We start from the raw sequence: 22,555 nt of genomic DNA, 5'->3' as shown, positions 1-22,555 counted from the left end.
GTAGTCATGCCTAGACCTAAATACTCCACAATTTGTTGCTTCTCAGCAGCCGACACATCCGTTTTCTTTCCCATTTTGGCAAAAAATATAGGCTGCTTAATAATGTGGAACAGCCTTCTTAAGTACTCTTGCCTTTATTTGGACACACCTGCCAAACTAATTTGCACAGGTATCTGCAATTGCTTTCAGTGATATAAAGAGCCCTGACACACATCACCATCAGTGAGTTTAAATGACAAAAAAAAATTCTAACCTTATCACTCCTAAACTCTTTTTGCATAATAATTTGGAACACAGTTTAAGTGAAAAAAAGAGGTTAGCTCCTCCTCTGCCGTATACACCCTCGCCCCGGTTGCGGGCGGAATCAGTTTGGTGCAAAAAGCAGTAGGAGATCAAACAAAAATCAGACAATATCAACCTTAATGCAGGTAACAACATGTCTAGAAAAGATACCACCCTAATATCAAAAAAGGTATATTAAACAAAACAGAAGCCAACTTGGCTAACAGGGTGGGTGCTGTGTCCCCCAATGAGCGTCTCGGAGAAAAGGATTTTACGGTGAGTTTATCACAAAAATCCATGTTTCTCCTTTGCTTCATTGGAGGGCACAGGTACTGTGGGACATCCTAAAGCAGTCCCTGGGTGGGAAGTTGACTCACCAATCCAAGCTACCTGCACCTCCTGTCTAAAGGTGCGCCACCGCTGCTTGGAGAATCCTTCTACCCAGACTCGCATCTGACGAAGCCTGAGTATGGATATTGTAGTGCTTTGCAAATGTGTGCAAGCTGGACCAGGCTGCAGCCTTGCAAACCTGTTCCGCCGATGCCTGGTGCTGAAGCGCCCAAGAGGCGCCAACTGCCCGAGTAGAGTGCGCCCTGATCCCTGCTGGAACTGGTGTGCCTCAGATGCGGTAGGACTCCTGAATGGTCAAACGAATCCATCTGGCCATGGTCGATTTTGAGGCAGCAAGTCCCTTCCTGCGCCCCTCATGAAGCACGAACAGTGTGTCCGTTTGACGAAAGGGTGCCATCCGTGACACGTACCTCCTGTGAGCTCTCACCAGGTCCAACATATGAAGAACCTTTTCCACACGGTGTACCGGTGCTGGACAAAAAGAGGGCAGGACAATATCCTCATGAATGTGAAACGAGGAAACGACCTTCGGCATAAAGGGAGGGGCTGGTCTGAGAACCACCTTATCTTTGTGGAAGACCAGAAACGGAGCTCGGCAGGATACAGCTGTCAGCTCTGAGACCCACCTGATTTATGTTATTGCCACAAGAAATACTACCTTCCAAGAAAGGTAGGTTAAAGAGACCTCCTGTAACGGTTCAAATGGAGTCTCCTGTAGAACACTTAGGACCAGGTTAAGGTCCAAAGCGTCCAGGGGCGCCCTATAAGGAGGTACCAAGTGGGAGACTCCCTGAATGAAAGTCTTCACCTGCAGATTAGTAACAATCCTGCGCTGGAACAGAACGGATAAGGCCGATATCTGTCTCCTGAGGGAACTTGGGGCCAAGCCTGAGTCTAGGCCAGACTGGAGAAAAGCCAAGATGTTGGGAATAGAAAATCTCAGTGGAGAACAACCATGGCTCCGACACCATGTGAAGAAAACCTTCCAGGTGTGGTGATAAATACGTTCTGAGGCCGGCTTCCGGGTGCTAACCATTGTAGAGACCACATTGCAGCCGAACCCAGCCTGGGTTAGAATCCAGGATTCAATAGCCAAGCCATCAAACACAGGGCCCCCTGAGTTCGGGTGGTAGATCGGGCCCTGGGACAGTAGGTCTGGGCACTCTGGCAGGCGCCAAGGAACGTCGGCGAGTAGCTGTACTAGGTCTGCGTACCATGCCCAACGAGGCCAATCTGGGGCCAGCAAAATCACTGGCACCCCTTCCACCTCGATCTTCTTGCCCCTCGGAAGTAGTGGCAAAGGGGGAAATAGGTATGGGAGGAGAAACTGGTTCCATGGCAGAACCAGCGCATCCACGGCAATTGCCTGCGGATCCCGGGATCGAGCGACAAACGCTGGTATCTTGGCGTTCACTCTGGAGGCCATTAGGTCCACATCCGGCGTCCCCCATCGTTGGCAAATCTGCTGGAAGATCGCAGGGTGAAGTGACCATTCCACGGAAGAGAGATCCTGCCGGCTGAGGAAGTCTGCCGCCCAGTTCTCCACGCCCAGGATGTGGACTGCCGATATTGCCGAGTGGTTTCTCTCGGCCCAATGAAGCACATGCCCTACCTCGCGCATAGCTGCCCTGCTGCGGGTGCCCCCCTGATGATTTATGTAAGCCACACCCGTAGCGTTGTCTGACTGAATCCGAATGGGCCGGCCTACTAGAAGGGGATGAGAACTGTTGCAGAGCTAGCCGAATTGCCCGCATTTCCAACAAGTTGATTGGGAGGCGTGCCTCCTGCGGCGACCACCGTCCCTGGGTCATGTGGTGGCATAAAACTGCTCCCCAGCTGAGGAGGCTGGTGTCGGTTGTCACCACCAACTAATGGTCTGGGGGAAAAAGGCTTGCCCTGGAGAAGTGAGGCACTGGCTGTCCACCACCCGAGTGCCTGTGTGACGCGCGTGGGCAACCGGCACCGGCGATCGAGAGAAAATGGGGTTTTGTCCCAAGCTGACAAGAGGGCGTGCTGCAGGGGGCGAAGATGGAGCTGGGCAAACGGAATTGCCTCCATTGCTGCCACCATCTTTCCTAGGATCCTCATGCAGAAGTGGATGGTATGAGGGACCGGTTGGCGCAGCTTCCGGACCCTGTCGGAGAGCTAAGGCCTTGTCCCGAGGGAAATTACCAACCCTCGGGAAGTGTCGAAGATCATCCCTAAGAAGGAGATCCTCTGAGCTGGCACAGGAGATGACTTTCAAATTGACCAACCATCCTAAGCGGGAAAGAGTATCTAGCGTGATGCTGACACTCTCCTCGCATGCCCTTAAAGAAGGGCCTTTGACCAAGAGGTCTAAATAAGGAAAGACAACTATGCCCCGGGAGTGCAGGGTGGCCATGATGACTGCCATGACCTTTGTGAATACCCTGGGAGCGGTGGCCAACCCGAAGGGTAGTGCTGCGAACTGCATGTGTAGGCCGTTGATGGCGAAGCGCAGGAACCTTTGGTGCGGGGGGAAAAATGGGGATGTGTAGGTAGGCGTCTTGGATGTCGATAGAGGCCAAGTATTCGCCCCGCCCCATGGCAGATATGACTGAACAGACACTCCATCCGGAAAAGTCTGATCCTGATAAACTTGTTCAGGAGCTTTAGGTCCAGAATGGGCCTGACGGCCCCATCCTTTTTGGGCACCGTGAACAGGTTGGAGTAGAACCCCTGATATTTTTCGTTCTCCGGTACGGGAACAATAACTCTTGTGCTGGAGTAAATTTATGGCCTTGAGTAAAGCCCTTGCTCGGGCGATTACTTTTGAAGGACGGGAAAGAAAAAAACGTCTTGGGGGGGTATTTGATGAATTCTATCTTGTACCCTGAGGACACCAGCTCCGTTACCCATGTGTCGTGTGAGACAGAGAGCCAGGCGTGACGCAAACCAAAGCAGGCGGCCGCCTACCTTGCTGAAGTCGCCTTGAGATTGCCTCAAGTCATTTAGCTGCAGATCTCTGGGACTTAGGTCCTCTTGATCTGGGCTGGTAGGTACACATTCTCCCCAACGGGTTGGCTCTATATGAGACCTGCCGATCCCTGTCCTGTCTGGGACGACCTGAAGAGGCGGAATTGGTCGCTGCAGCCCACCCGGGGTTGCGAAGTGACCGAAACCGTGTCTGAGGTTGGTGGCGAAATGGCTGTTTAACCCTTTGTTGAGGGAGGAAACTGCTCTTTCCACCTGTGGAATCAGATGAGCTGATCCAACTTCTCCCCGAACAGGCGACTGCTCTGATAAGGCAAGGAAGTCAGGGATTTCTTGGAAGTTGTGTCTGCCCGCCATGTCTTCAACCATAAAGCCCTCCTAATGGAGATCTCATTTGCTGCAGCGAGAGCCATCCAAAGATGCATCCAAAGATGCATTAATTAGGTAGTCCCCGGCCAAAGTGATCTGATTTGCGATCTCCAATACCTCTGCTGGTAGGTCCATTCCCTGCAGGGCTCTGTTCAATGATTCTGACCAAGCCAACATGGCCTTTGCTACCCAGGTTGCCGCAAATGAGGGTGAGAGTGCTGAACCTGATGCCTCAAATACTGATCGAGCTAGGCTCTCTATGAGACAGTCAGTGGGATCCTTGATAGAGGACCCACTAGGTATGGATAACAAAGTCCTAGAGGACAAGCGTGACACGGGTGGATCTACCGTTGGGGACTCTGCCCACTTCTTATGGAGATCAGGGGCGAACGGATAACTCGCCTCGAGTGCCTTTTGCCCTGAGAACCGTTTGTCAGGCCGCTCCCTGTGTTGTTGTACTATGTCCTCAAACTCTGGGAGAGAACTAACACTATGCGGCTGCTTTGCTCGCTTAAATGAGACCTTGTGACCTGAGGCCAAGGTGGAATCATCTTCGATCCCAAGGGTCTGGTTTAGGCCTCAATGAGACTGTCAATTGTTTCCCGTTATTCTGGAGTACCTAAATCAAGCGGCTCATCCGAGTCGTAATCTGAGCTCCCGTTAACGACCCTTGGTGAAGGTGACTGAGAGGCCGAAGTTATGGATGCCGAAGCACCAGATGGACCAGGAGACGCTGTGTGGGTTCGTTTCCCCCACGTCTGCCTGGAGTGAGAGCGGCCTCTGCAGGCCGGAGGCTCCTGTGAGGTGGAGGACCCCTCTAACACAGGCGAGCCGCTATCCATGCAACCAATCTGGAGGTCCAAAGGGACTTGATTGCTCTCGTAAGCGATGCCATGGACTGCAACAGAGACAGAGCCCATTCCGGGAGGCTCGGTACACTGGCCTCGGTCGCAGGGGAGGGCTCCTGGCACGTTCGGAATCACAGGCTTCGGTTTGTGCCCGTGGGAAGGTGGACTGACAGGAGGTGCACGCAACATATAAGAATGTGTGTGCCTTTGCTTTTTGGACATGATGGCTGCTAAGTGATATGCCAAGGCCCAAAAAGCTGCTTAGCCTCTGGAAAAAACACAGAAGGTGGCCTTCCTCCAGGGGTAGCACTTACCCCAGTCCTGTGTCCCCTGTCCTGGACCTGTCAGACGTCCAGCCCGCCGCCCAGCTGTTCCTTCTTTTAAAAAACAGCACTCTCCGGCGTGTGGGTGGGCCTCCGGACGAAGAGGCGGCCCCGGGGACGTCATGAGGCAGAACTTCCATCCGTAGCCTAGTCCCTGGCAGAAGCCGGGGACTAAAATCTCCGGCGTGCGCCCGGACTCGGGGCGGGACCGCCGAACACCGGGCCAGGAGCCTGTGCTGCTGGCTGCCACGCTATGTGGCACACCCAGGGAGCCCGGGTATGCATAAGAACGGCGCCAGGATCGCCGACCACGGGGGGTCTGCAGGAGCCCTCCCAGCCCACCTCCTTTCATACCTCACCCCTTGACGTCCATCTTCTCAGGTTGGGGGGGTAAGGGGGGCCGAAAAAAGTTTAAGGGCGGTGCAGGAAAAAAAAGGGAGAAGATGGGAAGGCTAAGAATACCATCCGAACTGTAAAACATTGGGGAGGCAGCACCATGTTGTGGGGTTGTTTAACTGTAGGAGGGACTGGTGCAGTTCACAAAATAGATGGATCACGAGAAAAGAAGATTATGTGGCAATGCTGAAGCAACATCTCAAGACATCAGCCAGGAAGTCAAAGTTTGGGCGGAAATGGGTCTTCCAAATTGACACTGACCCAAAGCATACTGCCAAGATGGTAAAGTCAATGTTTTGGAGTGGCCATCACAAACCCCGAATCTCAATCCTATAGAAAGCTTATGGGCAAAGCGAAAAGGCCGGTGCGAGCAAGGCGACCTATAAACCTGGATCAGTTACACCAGTTTTGTCAGGAGGAATGGGCCCAAATTCCAACCAACTATTGTGAGAAGCTTGTGGAAGGATATCCCAGATGTCTGACCCGAGTCATTCAATTTAAGGCAATGGTACCAAATACTAATGAAATGTACGTAAACTTTTGACTTTGCAGTAAGTAATAAAAATGCCTTAAAATATTTTCTCTGTCACTATACTGGCAAGTGGTAAATAATAATTATGGTAATCCTAATTGAACGGGAAAGGTTTATTCTGATTTCATTACAGATATTGAGAAAAACATACAGATGCATACACTTAGGTCCATATATATTTGGACAGAGACAACATTTTTCTAATTTTGGTTCTAGACATAACCACAATGAATTTTAAACAAAACAATTCAGATGCAGTTGAAGTTCAGACTTTCAGCTTTCATTTGAGGGTATCCACATTAAAACTGTATGAAGAGTTTAGGAGTTTCAGCTACTTAACATGTGCCACCCTGTTTTTAAAGGGACCAAAAGTAATTGGACAATTGACTCCAAGGCTATTTCATGGACAGGTATGGGCAATCCCTTCGTTATGTCATTCTCAATTAAGCAGATAAAAGGCCTGGAGTTGATTTGCGGTGTGGTGCTTGCATTTGGAAGGTTTTGCTGTGAAGGAAACATGCGGTCATAGGAGCTCTCCATGCAGGTGAAACAAGCCATCCTTAAGCTGCAAAACCAGAAAAAACCCATCCGAGAAATTGATACAACATTAGGAGTGGCAAAATCTACAGTTTGGTACATCCTGAGAAAGAAAGAAAGCACTGGCGAACTCATCAATGCAAAAAGACCTGGGCGCCAACAGTGGTGGATGATCGCAGAATAGTCTCCATGGTGAAGAGAAACCCCTTCACAACAGCCAACCAAGTGAACAACACTCTCCAGGCGGTAGGCGTATCAATATCCAAATCTACCATAAAGAGAAGACTGCATGAAAGTAAATACAGAGGATTCACTGCACGGAGAAAGCCACTCACAAGCATCAAGAATAAAAAGGCTAGACTGGACTTTGCTAAAAAAAAAAAAAAATAAAAAAAAAATCTAAAAAATCCAGCACAGTTCTGGAAGAACATTCTTTGGACAGATGAAACCAAGATCAACCTCTACCAGAATGATGGAAAGAGAAAAGTATGGTGGAGGCGTGGTACAGCTCATGATCCAAAGCATACCACATCATCTGTAAAACACGGCGGAGGCAGTGTGATGGCTTGGGCATGCATGGCTGCCAGTGGCACTGGGTCACTAGTGTTTATTGATGATGTGACACAGGACAGAAGCAGCCGAATGAATTCTGAGGTATTCAGAGCCATACTGTGTGCTCAGATCCAGCCAAATGCAGCCAAACCGATTGTCCATCTGTAGTATGAAACGACGACCAATGATCCAAAACATAAAGCCAAAGCAACCCAGGAGATTATTAAAGCAAAGAATTGAAATATTCTTGAATGGCCAAGTCAGTCACCTGATCTCAACCCAATATAGCATGCATTTCACTTGTTAAAGACTAAACTTCAGACAGAAAGGCCCACAAACAAACAGCAACTGAAAACCACCGCAGTGAAGGCCTGGCAGAGCATCAAAAAGGAGGAAACGCAGCGTCTGGTGATGTCCATGAGTTCAAGACTTCAGGCAGTCATTGCCAACAAAGGGTTTTCAACCAAGTACTAGAAATGAACATTTTATTTACAATTATTTAATCTGTCCAATTACCGTATATACTCGTGTATAAGCCGAGATTTTCAGCCCTTTTTTTGGGCTGAAAGTCCCCCTCTCGGCTTATACACGGGTCATATACCTGGGGGGGGGGGTCGGCGGGGGAGGGGGACCGGGGGTGTCAGATCATACTTACCTGTCCTGCCGTGGTCTCTGCAGCCTCCCTCGCTTCTCCACTGTCTCCCTTCCTGTCTTCAGCGGTCACGTGGTGCCGCTCATTACCACTCATGAATATGCGCATATTCATGAGCGGTACCACGTGACCGCTGAAGACAGGAAGGGAGACAGTGGAGAAGCGAGCGAGGCTGCAGAGACCGCGGCAGGATGGGTGGGTATAGCCATATTCACCTGTCCATCGCTGCTCACCGCTGTCTCTGCTGCATCCTGTGTCAGTGACGTTTAGGCAGCAGGGGGCACGGTGACGTGTTAGTGCGTGCCGCCCCTCTGCTGGCTGAACAGTCACTGACACAAGAAGCGGCAGACAGCGGCGATGGACCCAGGAGAGGCGAGTATGGCTTTTTTTTTTTTTGAAGCGTATGGGGGGCATATTCTATGGAGCAGCATATGGGGGGGGGCATATTCTATGGAGCAGCATATGGGGGGGGGCATATTCTATGGAGCAGCATATGGGGGGGGGCATATTCTATGGAGCAGCATATGGGGGGGGCATATTCTATGGAGCAGCATATGGGGGGGGGCATATTCTATGGAGCAGCATATGGGGGGGGGCATATTCTATGGAGCAGCATATGGGGGGGGGCATATTCTATGGAGCAGCATATGGGGGGGGCATATTCTATGGAGCAGCATATGGGGGGGGCATATTCTATGGAGCAGCATATGGGGGGGGCATATTCTATGGAGCAGCATATGGGGGGGCATATTCTATGGAGCAGCATATGGGGGGGGCATATTCTATGGAGCAGCATATGGGGGGGCATATTCTATGGAGCAGCATATGGGGGGGCATATTCTATGGAGCAGCATATGGGGGGGGCATATTCTATGGAGCAGCATATGGGGGGGGGCATATTCTATGGAGCAGCATATGGGGGGGTCATATTCTATGGAGCAGCATATGGGGGGGTCATATTCTATGGAGCAGCATATGGGGGGGTCATATTCTATGGAGCAGCATATGGGGGGGTCATATTCTATGGAGCAGCATATGGGGGGGTCATATTCTATGGAGCAGCATATGGGGGGGTCATATTCTATGGAGCAGCATATGGGGGGTCATATTCTATGGAGCAGCATATGGGGGGTCATATTCTATGGAGCAGCATATGGGGTGGCATATTCTATGGAGCAGCATATGGGGTGGCATATTCTATGGAGCAGCATATGGGGTGGCATATTCTATGGAGCAGCATATGGGGTGGCATATTCTATGGAGCAGCATATGGGGTGGCATATTCTATGGAGCAGCATATGGGGTGGCATATTCTATGGAGCAGCATATGGGGTGGCATATTCTATGGAGCAGCATATGGGGTGGCATATTCTATGGAGCAGCATATGGGGTGGCATATTCTATGGAGCAGCATATGGGGTGGCATATTCTATGGAGCAGCATATGGGGTGGCATATTCTATGGAGCAGCATATGGGGTGGCATATTCTATGGAGCAGCATATGGGGTGGCATATTCTATGGAGCAGCATATGGGGTGGCATATTCTATGGAGCAGCATATGGGGTGGCATATTCTATGGAGCAGCATATGGGGTGGCATATTCTATGGAGCAGCATATGGGGTGGCATATTCTATGGAGCAGCATATGGGGTGGCATATTCTATGGAGCAGCATATGGGGTGGCATATTCTATGGAGCAGCATATGGGGTGGCATATTCTATGGAGCAGCATATGGGGTGGCATATTCTATGGAGCAGCATATGGGGTGGCATATTCTATGGAGCAGCATATGGGGTGGCATATTCTATGGAGCAGCATATGGGGTGGCATATTCTATGGAGCAGCATATGGGGTGGCATATTCTATGGAGCAGCATATGGGGTGGCATATTCTATGGAGCAGCATATGGGGTGGCATATTCTATGGAGCAGCATATGGGGTGGCATATTCTATGGAGCAGCATATGGGGTGGCATATTCTATGGAGCAGCATATGGGGTGGCATATTCTATGGAGCAGCATATGGGGTGGCATATTCTATGGAGCAGCATATGGGGTGGCATATTCTATGGAGCAGCATATGGGGTGGCATATTCTATGGAGCAGCATATGGGGTGGCATATTCTATGGAGCAGCATATGGGGTGGCATATTCTATGGAGCAGCATATGGGTGGCATATTCTATGGAGCAGCATATGGGGTGGCATATTCTATGGAGCAGCATATGGGGGGGCATATTCTATGGAGCAGCATATGGGGGGGCATATTCTATGGAGCAGCATATGGGGGGGCATATTCTATGGAGCAGCATATTCTATGGAGCTGCATATGGGGGGCATATTCTATGGAGCAGCATATGGGGGGGGCATATTCTATGGAGCAGCATATGGGGGGGCATATTCTATGGAGCAGCATATTCTATGGAGCTGCATATGGGGGGCATATTCTATGGAGCAGCATATGGGGGGGCATATTCTATGGAGCAGCATATGGGGGGGCATATTCTATGGAGCAGCATATGGGGGGGCATATTCTATGGAGCAGCATATGGGGGGCATAGTCTATGGATTCCACCCTTGGCTTATACACAAGTCAATAAGTTTTCCCAGTTTTTTGTGGCAAAATTAGGGGGGGCGGGGGGTGGTCGGCTTATATACAAGTATATACGGTACTTTTTTCCCCCCTTTAAAAACAGGATGGCACATGTTAAGGAGCTGAACCCTAAACCCTGAACTCCTAAACCCTTCATCCAATTTTAATGTGGATACCCTCAAATGAAAGCTGAAATTCTGAACTTCAACTGCATCTGAATTGTTTTGTTTAAAATTAATTGTGGTAATGTCTAGAACCAAAATTAGAAAAATTTTGTCTCTGTCCAAATATATATGGACCTAACTGTATATATTCTATGGAAACTTCTGGTTTCAACTGTAGCTGCCACTGATATTATAGGCTCTCGGCAAACACAAGTGCAGCGAGAACTTGGGTAAAAAGAAGGAGTCCGTAGTGATTTGGGTCAAATATTAAGAGGGACAGATTCTTGGCCAAAGACGGATATCAGCAGTAAAATCAGCAGTGGATGAGATTTCACTAATCTCACTCACATGCTGCTTCCCCCCCACCTCACTTGAAACTGCTATGGATTTTAAGCTTCTCAGTCTGCTCTTGCAGATTTTCACCACAGATTCAACCATTTTCTTTGTAAAAGCAGAGAAATCCACAAAAAATTCTGCATATAAGAAGTATTCAAAGAAACAAGTAGAAAACAGACAGCAAAGAAAGTCTCATGGAAGGATGGTAGACTCGCCAACTTAGAGCCACAGCAGCTCATTGAACAGTGTTAGGTGCTCTACATGAAATATACAAAGTTCTCAGTAGATGTTAGAACATATGCAGCACTCACCAGTTCAAGTAATATATAATACCGTAGTCCTTTTATTCCATGCAGTGGGATCTGGACATAAACAAGATGTGCAGTTTACAGAGGTATGTTGGGAGAGACAGAGTGGACAACGGCTGTTTCGCCTAACAACGCTTCAACAGGTCCAAGTGGGTAATTATATAAGGTCACTCCCTTAAACAGGGCTGACCTTTCAGTGTAAGGTGAAAAAAATATGTAGCGTTATCAAACAAACACAACTATGTGCAATAAAATAGATATATAGTAATTACATTTTTGGACAGAAATATTGCAGTCTTCATTGGCCCCTATCTCCTCCCTTTCATGTCCCGATTCTGCATTGAAGCATTACAATGATACACTTCAAAGTGCCCTGGATGAATTTGCTCCTCCTATACATAGAACACCACAACACAGACAGCGACAACCCTGGCACACCCTGCAAACACGTTTCCTGCAGCGGTGCTCCAGGTGCGCCGAACGTCTGTGGAGAAAATCCAACCTACCCGAAGATTTCATCCATTATAAGTTTATGCTTCAAACATACAACACTGACCTTCACTTCTCAAAACAAACCTATTTCAACACCCTCATCACTTCACTGTCCAATAACCCTAAACGTCTCTTTGACACTTTTCATTCTCTACTCAACCCAAGAGTACAGGCCCCTACCACGGAGCTTCGAGCTGACGATCTGGCCAATTACTTCAAAGAAAAAAATTGACCAGATCCGACAGGAAATTATCTCCCAATCACCTCATACCATGCACTGTCCTCCCTCCCCCACTGCATCTAGCTCACGCTCTGATTTTGAACCAGTCACAGAAGAAGAAGTGAGCAGGCTCCTTGCATCTTCTCGCCCAACCACTTGCACCAGTGACCCATTTCTGTCACATCTACTCAAGACCCTTTCCCCTGCTGTCACCCCTCACCTAACTAAAATATTTAACCTCTCTCTCTCTTCTGGTATCTTTCCCTCCTCATTTAAGCATGCCATCATACATCCACTACTTAAAAAACCATCCCTCGACCAAAACTGTGCCGCTAGCTATAGACCTGTTTCTAATCTTCCCTTCATCTCTAAATTCCTGGAACGCTTGGTCCACTCCCGTCTTATCCGCCATCTCTCAGAAAACTTCTCGATCCTCTCAAATCCGGTTTCCGCTCTTTACATTCTACTGAAACTGCCCTCACTAAAGTCTCTAATGATCTACTAACAGCTAAATCAAATAGTCATTACTCCATGCTAATTCTCTTGGATCTCTCTGCAGCATTCGACACTGTGGATCATCAGCTCCTCCTCACTATGCTCCGTTCCATTGGCCTCAAGGACACCGTTCTCTCCTGGTTCTCCTCCTATCTCTCTGACCGCTCCTTTACTGTATCTTTTGCTGGCTCCTCCTCCTCCTCTCATCTTCCCCTTACTGTTGGGGTTCCTCAAGGATCAGTCCTAGGCCCCCTCCTCTTCTCTTTGTATACTGCCCCTATTGGTCAAACAATCAGTAGATTTGGTTTCCAGTACCATCTCTATGCTGACGACACCCAATTATATGCTTCTTCTCCTGACATCACGCCAGCCTTTCTAGAAAACACCGGCAATTGTCTAAACGCTGTGTCTAACATCATGTCCTCACTATATCTGAAACTGAACCTGTCAGACTGAAATTCTTGTGTTTCCTCCCGCTACTAATGTACCTATACCCGACATTGCCATTTCCATGTGTGGTTCTACTAGTACTCCCCAGCAACATGCCCGCTGTCTTGGGGTCATACTTGACTCCGAGCTTTCCTTTGTCCCCCACATCCGATCACTGGCTCACTCTGGTTATCTCGACTTCATTCTCGTCTCGACTATTGTAACTCTCTTCTAATCGGTCTCCCTCTTATCAAACTCTCCACCCTCCAATCTGTCTTGAATGCTGCTGCCAGGATCATATTCCTCGCCAATCGTTACACCGATGCCTCTACCTTGTGCCAGTCATTACACTGGCTACCCATCCACTCCAGAATCCAGTACAAACTTATTACCCTCACCCACAAAGCTCTTCATTGCTCAGCATCACCCTACATCTCCTCCCTTGTTTCAGTATACCATCCTACCCACGCCCTCCGTTCTGCTGATGACCTGAGGTTAGCATCCTCAATAATCAGAACCTCCCACTCCCGTCTTCAAGACTAAACACGTGCTGCGCCAATTCTTTGGAATGCACTTCCCAGGTCAATACAATTAGTCCCCAATCCCCACAATTTTAAGCGTGCCCTGAAAACTCATTTATTCAGACTGGCCTACCGCCTCAACACATTAACCTAATCTATCCCTATGTGGCACAGCCAAAAGTTTTTTACCATAACCAGGTTCCTCGCATCATGTTCCCACACGCTTTATGCATCCATTAGCCCTCTGCATCTGTACTGTTACACACTTAACATTATGGCTGGTCCATACAATCAGGGCAACTGTTACCACCCACCTTTCATGTCTCCCCTTTTTTCCTCAGATTGTAAGCTTGCGAGCAGAGCCCTCATTCCTCTTGGTATCTGTTATGATCTATGTGATTATTGTTATGCTGTAATGTATATTGTCTGTACAAGTCCCCTCTGAAATGTAAAGTGCTGCGGAATATGTCAGCGTTATAGAAATAAAATGTATTATTGTAAATTAGAGGAAAAATATATCAAGTTTATAATTTAATCCAATGGGACCTTGTGCTTTGGTTTTCATGATCCATTTAATTTCATGTCTAAGTAGTATATTGTTGTGGTTACCATCTTGGGGTGGATAATTAACCACTTCAAGATTGGCAAAACACAAGGTGTCTGAATCTGAAGTGTTTTACCTGCATATGGTTAATAGCACGGTGGCTCAGTGGTTAGCGCTGCAGCGCTGGATTCCTGGGATCAAATCCCAACAAGGACAACATCTTGGAGTTTGCATGTTCTCCCAGTGTTTGCATGGGTTTTCTCTGGGTTCTCCAGTTTCCTCCCACACTCCAAAGACATACTGATAGGGAATCTAGATTGTGAGCCCCACTGGGGACAGTGATGATGGCTGTAAGACGTGGAATTAATGGCGCTACATAAGTGAATAAAATAAATTAAGTCTTACACCCTTTCCTGATGTAAAAGAACGATAATGTTCACAAAATCTAGTTTTTAAAAGGTATAATAGTTTTTCCTAAGTAACGAAACATGCACAGGAAAAATAAGACCTTCTACAAGTTTAGTTGTACAGGATATAAAATCTGTGGTTTTATGTAATACTATCTGAAGTGCCCGGCGTTGCCCTGGCATAGTAATAACCTTGGTTATAACAAATTATAATTATCCTCCATCCCAGAGTCCCGTGCCCATATACCCATCCTCCATCCCAGAGTCCCGTGCCCATAAACCCATCAGACATTCTCCATCCCATAGTTCCGAGCTGGGTGGCGCTGAGCAGGAAGTTCCTGGAGATGTGCTGTTATGTAACCTGGCAGTGCGGCTCTGTGTGCGGCCGCTGATGATGCGATTTTCTACGCCAGTAACAATAGAGGAGGGGGTGATTCATTTCTGTCATTTGCTCTCTGCTCCTGTCTGGGGCAGACAATGGCTGGCAGCTTATGTTCCCAGGGATGCTAGATTTCTCCCACACGGTCAGTGTCTGCTGAGGTGTTGTGGAGCGGGAAAACTGTTGCTCATAGCAACCAATCACAGCTCAGCTTTCATCTTTTAAATAGCTCTGGTGAAATGAAAGACGCTTAGTGATTGGTTGCTATGGGCAGCACAGCAAGTGTAACCTGTTGTGCTCAAGAAGATGCCTATGAAATACTAATATATATATATATATATATATATATATATATATATATATATATATATATATATATATATATACACACACACACACATACACACACTGTGTATATATATATATATATTTATTTTTTTTTTTTTTAGGTATTATACGGGGCTTTGCATGTGGAGTGGGCGGGGCTTGATACAAATTATCAGTTCGCCTCAGGTCAGCCAGGGACTCCGCGCAGCCTCAGTGACGTCAGCGTTAGTCAGTGAGGCTGTGCGGAGTCCCTGGCTGACCTGAGGTGAACTGATGAGCGTGGGAAAAAGTTCAGAAACTTTCCACGCTTATTAGTTCATCTCTGGTCAGCCAGGGAGGCTGCGCAGACATGAATTCATTCATTCTGTAGTGGTTTACAGCGGGGCTGGATGCATTAGCTCCGGTCCCCGCTGTAAACTAGTTAACCCCTTGTGATAGATTGCAGCGGGTGACCTGACTGAACAGCGGAGAGGTATGTATATTGTTGTGTTTTTATTTTTTTTTTTAGGGCTTTTTTTTGGATTAGCAGATAATTTTTAATTAATGTGTGTTTTTTTAACCCTTTACTATTCTAGGGTTAATAATGGAGAGGTGTCTTACTGACACCTCTCCATTATTAACTCGGCTTAATGTCACCTTTCAATAGCAAGGTGACATTAACCCATTATTATTAACCCATTATCCACCGCTAAAGGCAATGGGAATAGAGTGGCTGAGTGCCAGAAAAGGCGCATCTTATAGACAAAAACAATGGTCCCTCTCTGGGCTATTAATATCTGCCCTCACTCACTGGCTTTCCCTCTCTAGCAGAGAAATTGCCACAGGAGCCCACGCAATTTCTTCAACAAATTAACCCCTTAATTTAACACCTACATGTCCCAAATTTTACACACACCCTAATTAGTCAAAGACATAAAAAAAATAAATTAAATGGTTTACTGTACGTAAACCATGTGTCACTTCATGTCGAGTTTTGTAATGATTTTACTGAAGCAGACAATTGATTTAGCAGCTATTCTGCTATGTAGAACTGTATGAAATTATATATCTCTATCTCAAGGTTGCGAGTAAATCTCGCCATACAGATGTCACACGGATGCTTAGATGTGAGAAAATTGCATCCTCGCATTCCAATCGGATGACATACGGATCACAGTTCATGAAACATGTGATGGTGTCTCCGCAGTGTTGGATGTTGATCTCCATGAGGTCACATCCTCATTTTCACAGTCTTTTACTAGGCATTGCTCCTACTAGCCAGTTTCCTACTCCACACTGATGAGGGGCAATACCCCGAATCAGCTGTCTGTGGATGGATACCATGTTTTGGCATAGGTGGTTTCCTTCATTGGAGACTGCCCTTCCCGTGGTTGTTCCTTCCCAGGGAAAGACCTGGCTAGTCATTGCTTGCGTTGAGAAACACGTGATGGTGTCTCCGCGGCTTGTGTTTTGCATGCTTTTGCATATTTCCCATAAGGGATGGGGGCATTGCTCTAGAATCACTGCGTTGAGAAACATGTGATGGTGTCTCCGCAGTGTTGGATGTTGATCTCCATGAGGTCACTCATCCTCATTTTCACAATTCTTGAGACATGTCTTCTACAAAAAGCACTCCAAATTTGAATAGAGAGTCAACGGAAGCAGAGGAAAATGCCCTATTCACTAATTTCCATAAAAAAAACATTCAAAAAGACATTATATATACACACACACACACACTAGCTGAAGAGCCCGGCACTGCCCGGGCATAGTAACTAACTGTGGTTATAGCAAATTATAAATATCCTCCATCCCACAGTGCCGTGCCCATATGCCCATCATACATATCCACGATCCCATAGGCCCGTGCCCATATACCCATCACACATCCTCCATCCCATAGTCCCATGCCCATATACCCATCACACATCCTCCATCCCATAGTCAACCATGACGACATCATAATGAGCGGCGGGGCAGCAACCTATGATGACATCAGCGTCGCCATGGCAACCATTGTGACATCATAATGAGGAGGCGGGACTTGACACGCACACACTTTTTCCCCCATTATGTAGATAGGGGCAAAATTGTTTGGTGAATTGGAACGTGCGGTGTTAAAATTTCACCTAACATAGGTTAGGACGCTCTCGGGGTCCAGACGTGTGACTGTGCCAAATTTTGTGGCTGTAGCTGCGACGGTGCGGATGCCAATCCCGGACATAGTAACTAACTGTGGTTAGTTACAACAAATTATAATTATCCTCCATCCCATAGTCCCGTGCCCATATAACCATCATACATATCCTCCATCCCATAGGCCCGTGACCATATACCCATCATACATATCCTCCATCCCATAGGCCCGTGACCATATACCCATCATACATATCCTCCATCCCATAGTCCCGTGCCCATATACCCATCATACATATCCTCCATCCCATAGTCCAGTGCCCATATACCCATCATACATATCCTCCATCCCATAGTCCAGTGCCCATATACCCCATCACACATCCTCCATCCCATAGTCAACCATTATGACATAATAATGAGCGGCGGGGCTTGCAACCTATGACGAATCAGCGCCGCCATGGCAACCATGTTGACATCATAATGAGGTGCGGGGCTTGACACGCACACACTTTTTCCCCCCATTATGTAGATGGGGCAAAATTGTTTGGTGAATTGGAACGCGCGGGGTTAAAATTTCACCTCACAACATATCTTAGGACGCTCTCTGGGTCCAGATGTGTGACTGTGCCAAATTTTGTGGCTGTAGCTGCGACGGTGCGGATTCCTATCCCGGACATACACACACACATACACTTTGAGCTTTATATATTAGATATATATATATATATATATATATATATATATATATATATATATATATATATATATACACCTACACACACACACACACAGTATATGATACCCATGACCTACCCATGGGCAAGGGGTAGTCCACCCCTTATGCTACTCACGACCTACCCTTATGATACTAATGACCTATTCTTAGATCAGGGTTGTCCAGTCTATGATACTGAAGCCCAATCCTAAGGCCAGACAACCCTTTTAGGCCTCTTTCACACATCAGTATTTTTGATCAGTATTTCATCAGTATTTGTATGCCAAAACCAGGAGTGTCTCCAAAACAAAGATCAGTCTTTCAATTATATTTTTTTCTTGGTAAGTTCCATTCCTGGCTTTGGCATACAAACACTGACGCAAAATACTGACCAAATACTGACGTGTGAATGAGCCTTTAATGTGGTTGGATATTCGGGCTCAGTCTGAAGATGAAGCATCTTGCCGACACTTCTAAAGTAACCTTACAGATGTTACTATTTTCAGGAAGATTTCAGTGGCACACAGGAGATTGGGAGGTTCCTCCATTTTTCAGGAGCCTCCTGCATTTTCCAAAGAGAACCAAGAATAGCAGTTCCAACAACTTTTTTTGCATTGGATTTTAAAAGCTTTTAGTACAGAGGTGTTAGGGGGGCCTGCAAGGTGAGCGGCTCCCTCCTCTGCAATGCATTGTATCTGTTTTTTGGGGGTTTTTTTTAGCTAATATTCCTTAATTATATCCAACACTATTTTCAATAAAGTGTCTTTTTAGAAGAATCCTCAGCAGATTCTCTTATGTTGACGGCCCACGTGAATCAGTTGGTATGGTAACAAAAATGTAGATCTCCAGTGACGCCAGCATTGTGGCGCCAAATATAGCAGGAATCCGGATCCATCACACGTATAAGGCTTCGTGTCCGCGATCAGGAATGGCAGCCTTTTGGACGCAACGCATTTTCTGTGCATTCGAAATGACGCATCTGTTTTTGGGAGCTATGTATATTTACTGCATCTAATGACAGTATTCAGGGGAAGTATGCGGAGGAGGCTAGCATCTCAGCTACAGAAATTGATATTCTGCGGGTCAGTTTCTGCAGCATTAAAAAAAAAAAAAAAAGAGCACAGTAGGCATGGAATTTCTAGAAATACACTGTATCCAAACCGCTTCTATTCCTGAAGGTGGGCACGTACCCCAAGACTCCAATGGAGGGCACTGCACGTGCACACAATGGTGGAAGAATCTACAGCAAGTAATTGGATCTATTGCTAATTTTGGTAAATCTCCTCTCCCACTCCTCGATTCTCTTTAATAATGGTCTAGCAGTTCTTTGGGCAAATGATCGCCCTCACATCTCTGAACTTTCAACTTCTTGATTTCACCAAACAAAAAAACAAGTCAACTTTTTATAAGCAATATTTTATTTTTTTCCCAGTGAGATCAGAGTCAATGGCACGAGCCTCAGAGCTCAAAGATTGGCTACAGCGCTGATGACGTTATGTCAGCACTGCAGTCACATGCACCAAGAACATTGGCAGAGACTCAGCACTGAACCCAAGGAGGGCGAGTAGAGTACAGTTACTGCAATTGGGGGGATATGGGTTTTCTGAAACAATACAAACCATTAAAGGGAATCTCTCACCTATTTTTTGGCCTATGAGATGCGGCCACCCCCATTAGGGGCTTAGCTACAGAATTCTGTAATGCTGTAGATAAGCCCCCGATATAACCTGAAAGATAAGAAAAACAAGTTAGATTATACTCACCCCGGCGTCCGGTCCGATAGGTGTCGAGGTCCGGTGCCGTCCTCCTTCTCACTTCTGCCGCAGCTCAGGCGCCGGACCTCTCTGACCTTTCCCTGCGTACTTCAGTACTTCACTCTGCCCTCAACAGGGCAGATATAGTACACCTGCGCAGGAGCTGCGGCAGAAGAAGGATGACGCCATCGCAAGAAGATGGGAGGCGCCGGACCGCGACACCCACCGCCCCCCTGGGTGAGTATAATCTAACTTGTTTTTCCTTCTCTTTCAGGTTACATCGGGGGCTTATGTACAGCATTACAGAATTCTGTAGATAAGCCCCTGATGGGGTGGCCACAGCTTATAAGCCAAAAATGAGGTGAAAGATTCCCTTTAAGGTTAAGTTCATACTGGGTGTTCTTGCTGCTTTTTTAAGCTAGTTTTCAGCTGCATTTGACTGTACCAGCCATGTCTATGAAATTTCAGAAATCTCATGCATGTCATCAGTGTTTTGCGCTTTGCTTGTTTTTTGGACACAGAATGTCTCTTCTTTCAGTGTTTTTCATCTTGCCGCAGCTTCTTTCCTGCCAAGCACTCAGGTTTTGCTGCAGAAAAAAAAAAAGCTTCAAACACCCAGTGTGAACTTAGCCTTAAGGAAGTTGAGGAACCACTCAGAAAGTGAACTTGGCTGTTTACAAAGTCCACCATGTGTGGCCATCTCTCTACCAGCGAGAACAGAATTAAGGAACCTCCATGTTGTATGGTCCTTGATGTAGAAGCTGCATCAAATCTGGAATATCCTAATAGAGTTCATACTCACATGTGAGAAACTTGGACGAGTCTCGTATCTCAATACCCAACACTGCCGCCGGCATGCAGCTGAACGCTCCGATCCGAGTGCCGGGTATTGACGTGCGAGACTCGTCTTGAGTTTCTCGCATGTGAGTATGAGCCCTTAGTCCCCCATCGGGATGTGGCAGCCTCCTTATCAGGTAGGACAGAGATCAGGGCCATCCAGTTCTTAGTTTAAAATTGCATGAAATAGGAATATCCCTTTAAGTTTCTCAAGAAGCATCCTCGGCTCCATAGCATTGGAATTATGCATCCTACATAACATCACAGGAATACATTCCATCCAACAAGGTGTGATCTCTCACCCAGGGACGAACATTATATTGGTGCACCGGGGCCTGAGAGGTAAGGGGGCCAAATGCACCTCCGGCTAGTTTCACATTTGTGCTTTTGAGCGCAGCGACGGCCCGCGCACGGCCGCCGCTAAGCCCCGCCTCCGCCGGTAGCTCCGCCTACCGGCGCATGACGCTGCATGCGTCCCCTATCTTTATCACTGGGGGCGCAGGCCGTGCGCAGTATGCGTTTGGCGGCGCATGCGTCCTTTTCACGGTGCGCCGAGCGCAACCAAACTGCGGCGGGTTGCGTTTGGCGCTGGTCGGCGCACCGTGAAAAGGACGCATGCGCCGCCAAACGCATACTGCGTACGGCCTGCGCCCCCAGTGATAAAGATAGGGGACGCAGGACGCATGCAGTGTCATGCGCCGGTAGGCGGAGCTACCGGCGGAGGCGTGGCAGGGGGTGGGGCTTAGTGGCGGCCGTCGCTGCGCTCAAAAGCGCTAATGTGAAACTAGCATAAGCAGCTTCGGTCACAAACAAGGGCCCATGGACTGTTCTGTCTGTGTCAGCCGCTGTGTGGCCTCATGTACAAATATACCGTAGGTAAGAGATTTCTATAAAGAAAACTTGCACAATGTCCCACCATCACCCACAGGGGGGAGTAAAACAGTGTACACCGCTTTGGGTGGCTAAAATGGGGGAGACAACAAGTGTACAGCCCAACTACAAGTCACCGAGTTATACAAAAATGCATTAGTTTCAGAAAGTCAAAAAACATTTACACGATAAAATGGAAAATAAAATATATGAAAAATATCATAAATATAGATTATATAAACAATATAAGATAGCTATAATATAAAAATATGACTATACCTAGTATAATATGCAAATAATAATTATATTTGTATGTTATTTTATATTATAGCCATTTTATATTTTTACATGTTATTTAATACAAATTATACAACACAATAAAATGTAAAAAATTAACATAAAATAGCTATATAAAAAAATACAAAGAATATAAAAATATAGCCAAATATAAACAAAAATATAAATAAAGTTAGAAACAAAATAATGTACAAATAGAATCAAAATATAAGTAAAATATAAAAAAAACATACAAATATAACAATATAAAAACACATTTTTAGAGGAGCGAATTTGTTCGGATTCAGTTCCGAATAAGATCGGCATTGAATATTGTTTCTGCAATATTCGCCGAACAGCATTAGAGTCAATGGAAGTAGAAATTACCTAATATGTTCAGAACCGACCAGAACACATAGATTCAGCACAAATATGTCAAAGTCAGATTCGGGGACAAAAAAGAACAAATTCGCTCATCACTAAATACAATAACATACATAGACTATAAATACTATAAAGTCGCTATATAAAGAGTATAAGATAATAGCTCCATATGGCGCTATAGTGACGGAAGTATTGCCTGATAGTACAGGAGTACACTGAGGCAGACCTGATACTGGAGGGGCAGCAGAGCGCCGCAACTGCTCTCACCTGTATGATACCACACAAGTACCGGGGCCGCCCTCCTTACCTTCCAGTGGAGGCGCAGAAGCGAGGCAGCAGCGGGGGGAGGCTCAGCACACTGGTTGTTTAATGAGGAACCATTCATTAGGCAGGAGAGGTAACAGGAACCCTGTCACAGCGGCCACCACCCCCGAGTCCTCACTCTAGTGATGTGTCGTTCGTGAACGATCCGATACAAAGAGCCGGCTCCCTCCTGTGAGCGAAATGAGCAGGCTCTGCAGGGTGAATGAGCCGGTTTTTTTTTTTTCTGGCGCCTGGAAGCAGTGAATCCAAACTGTGACTCATCTGG

General features: G+C 46.9%; 1 protein-coding gene across 2 annotated transcripts in view; it reads right to left on the bottom strand.

Moving 5' to 3' along the window:
• The window catches only part of MBOAT7 (membrane bound acylglycerophosphatidylinositol O-acyltransferase MBOAT7), a 42,691-nt gene extending 20,136 nt beyond the window's left edge, over positions 1-22,555 (bottom strand). Inside the window, exon 1 of one of the 2 annotated variants that reach the window (XM_073571034.1) lies at positions 22,234-22,555. The gene's annotated coding sequence lies outside the window, so the exon portion shown is untranslated. The remainder of the gene's footprint in view (positions 1-22,233) is intronic. The other variant, XM_073571033.1, reaches the window with a different exon arrangement.

Source organism: Dendrobates tinctorius, unplaced genomic scaffold (genome assembly GCF_039654945.1).
Source record: "Dendrobates tinctorius isolate UK_male_01 unplaced genomic scaffold, ASM3965494v1 ptg000028l, whole genome shotgun sequence".
Lineage (NCBI taxonomy): Eukaryota > Metazoa > Chordata > Amphibia > Anura > Dendrobatidae > Dendrobates > Dendrobates tinctorius.
Note: the sequence above shows the minus strand (reverse complement) of the source record. Positions and strands in the feature narration are given on the sequence as shown.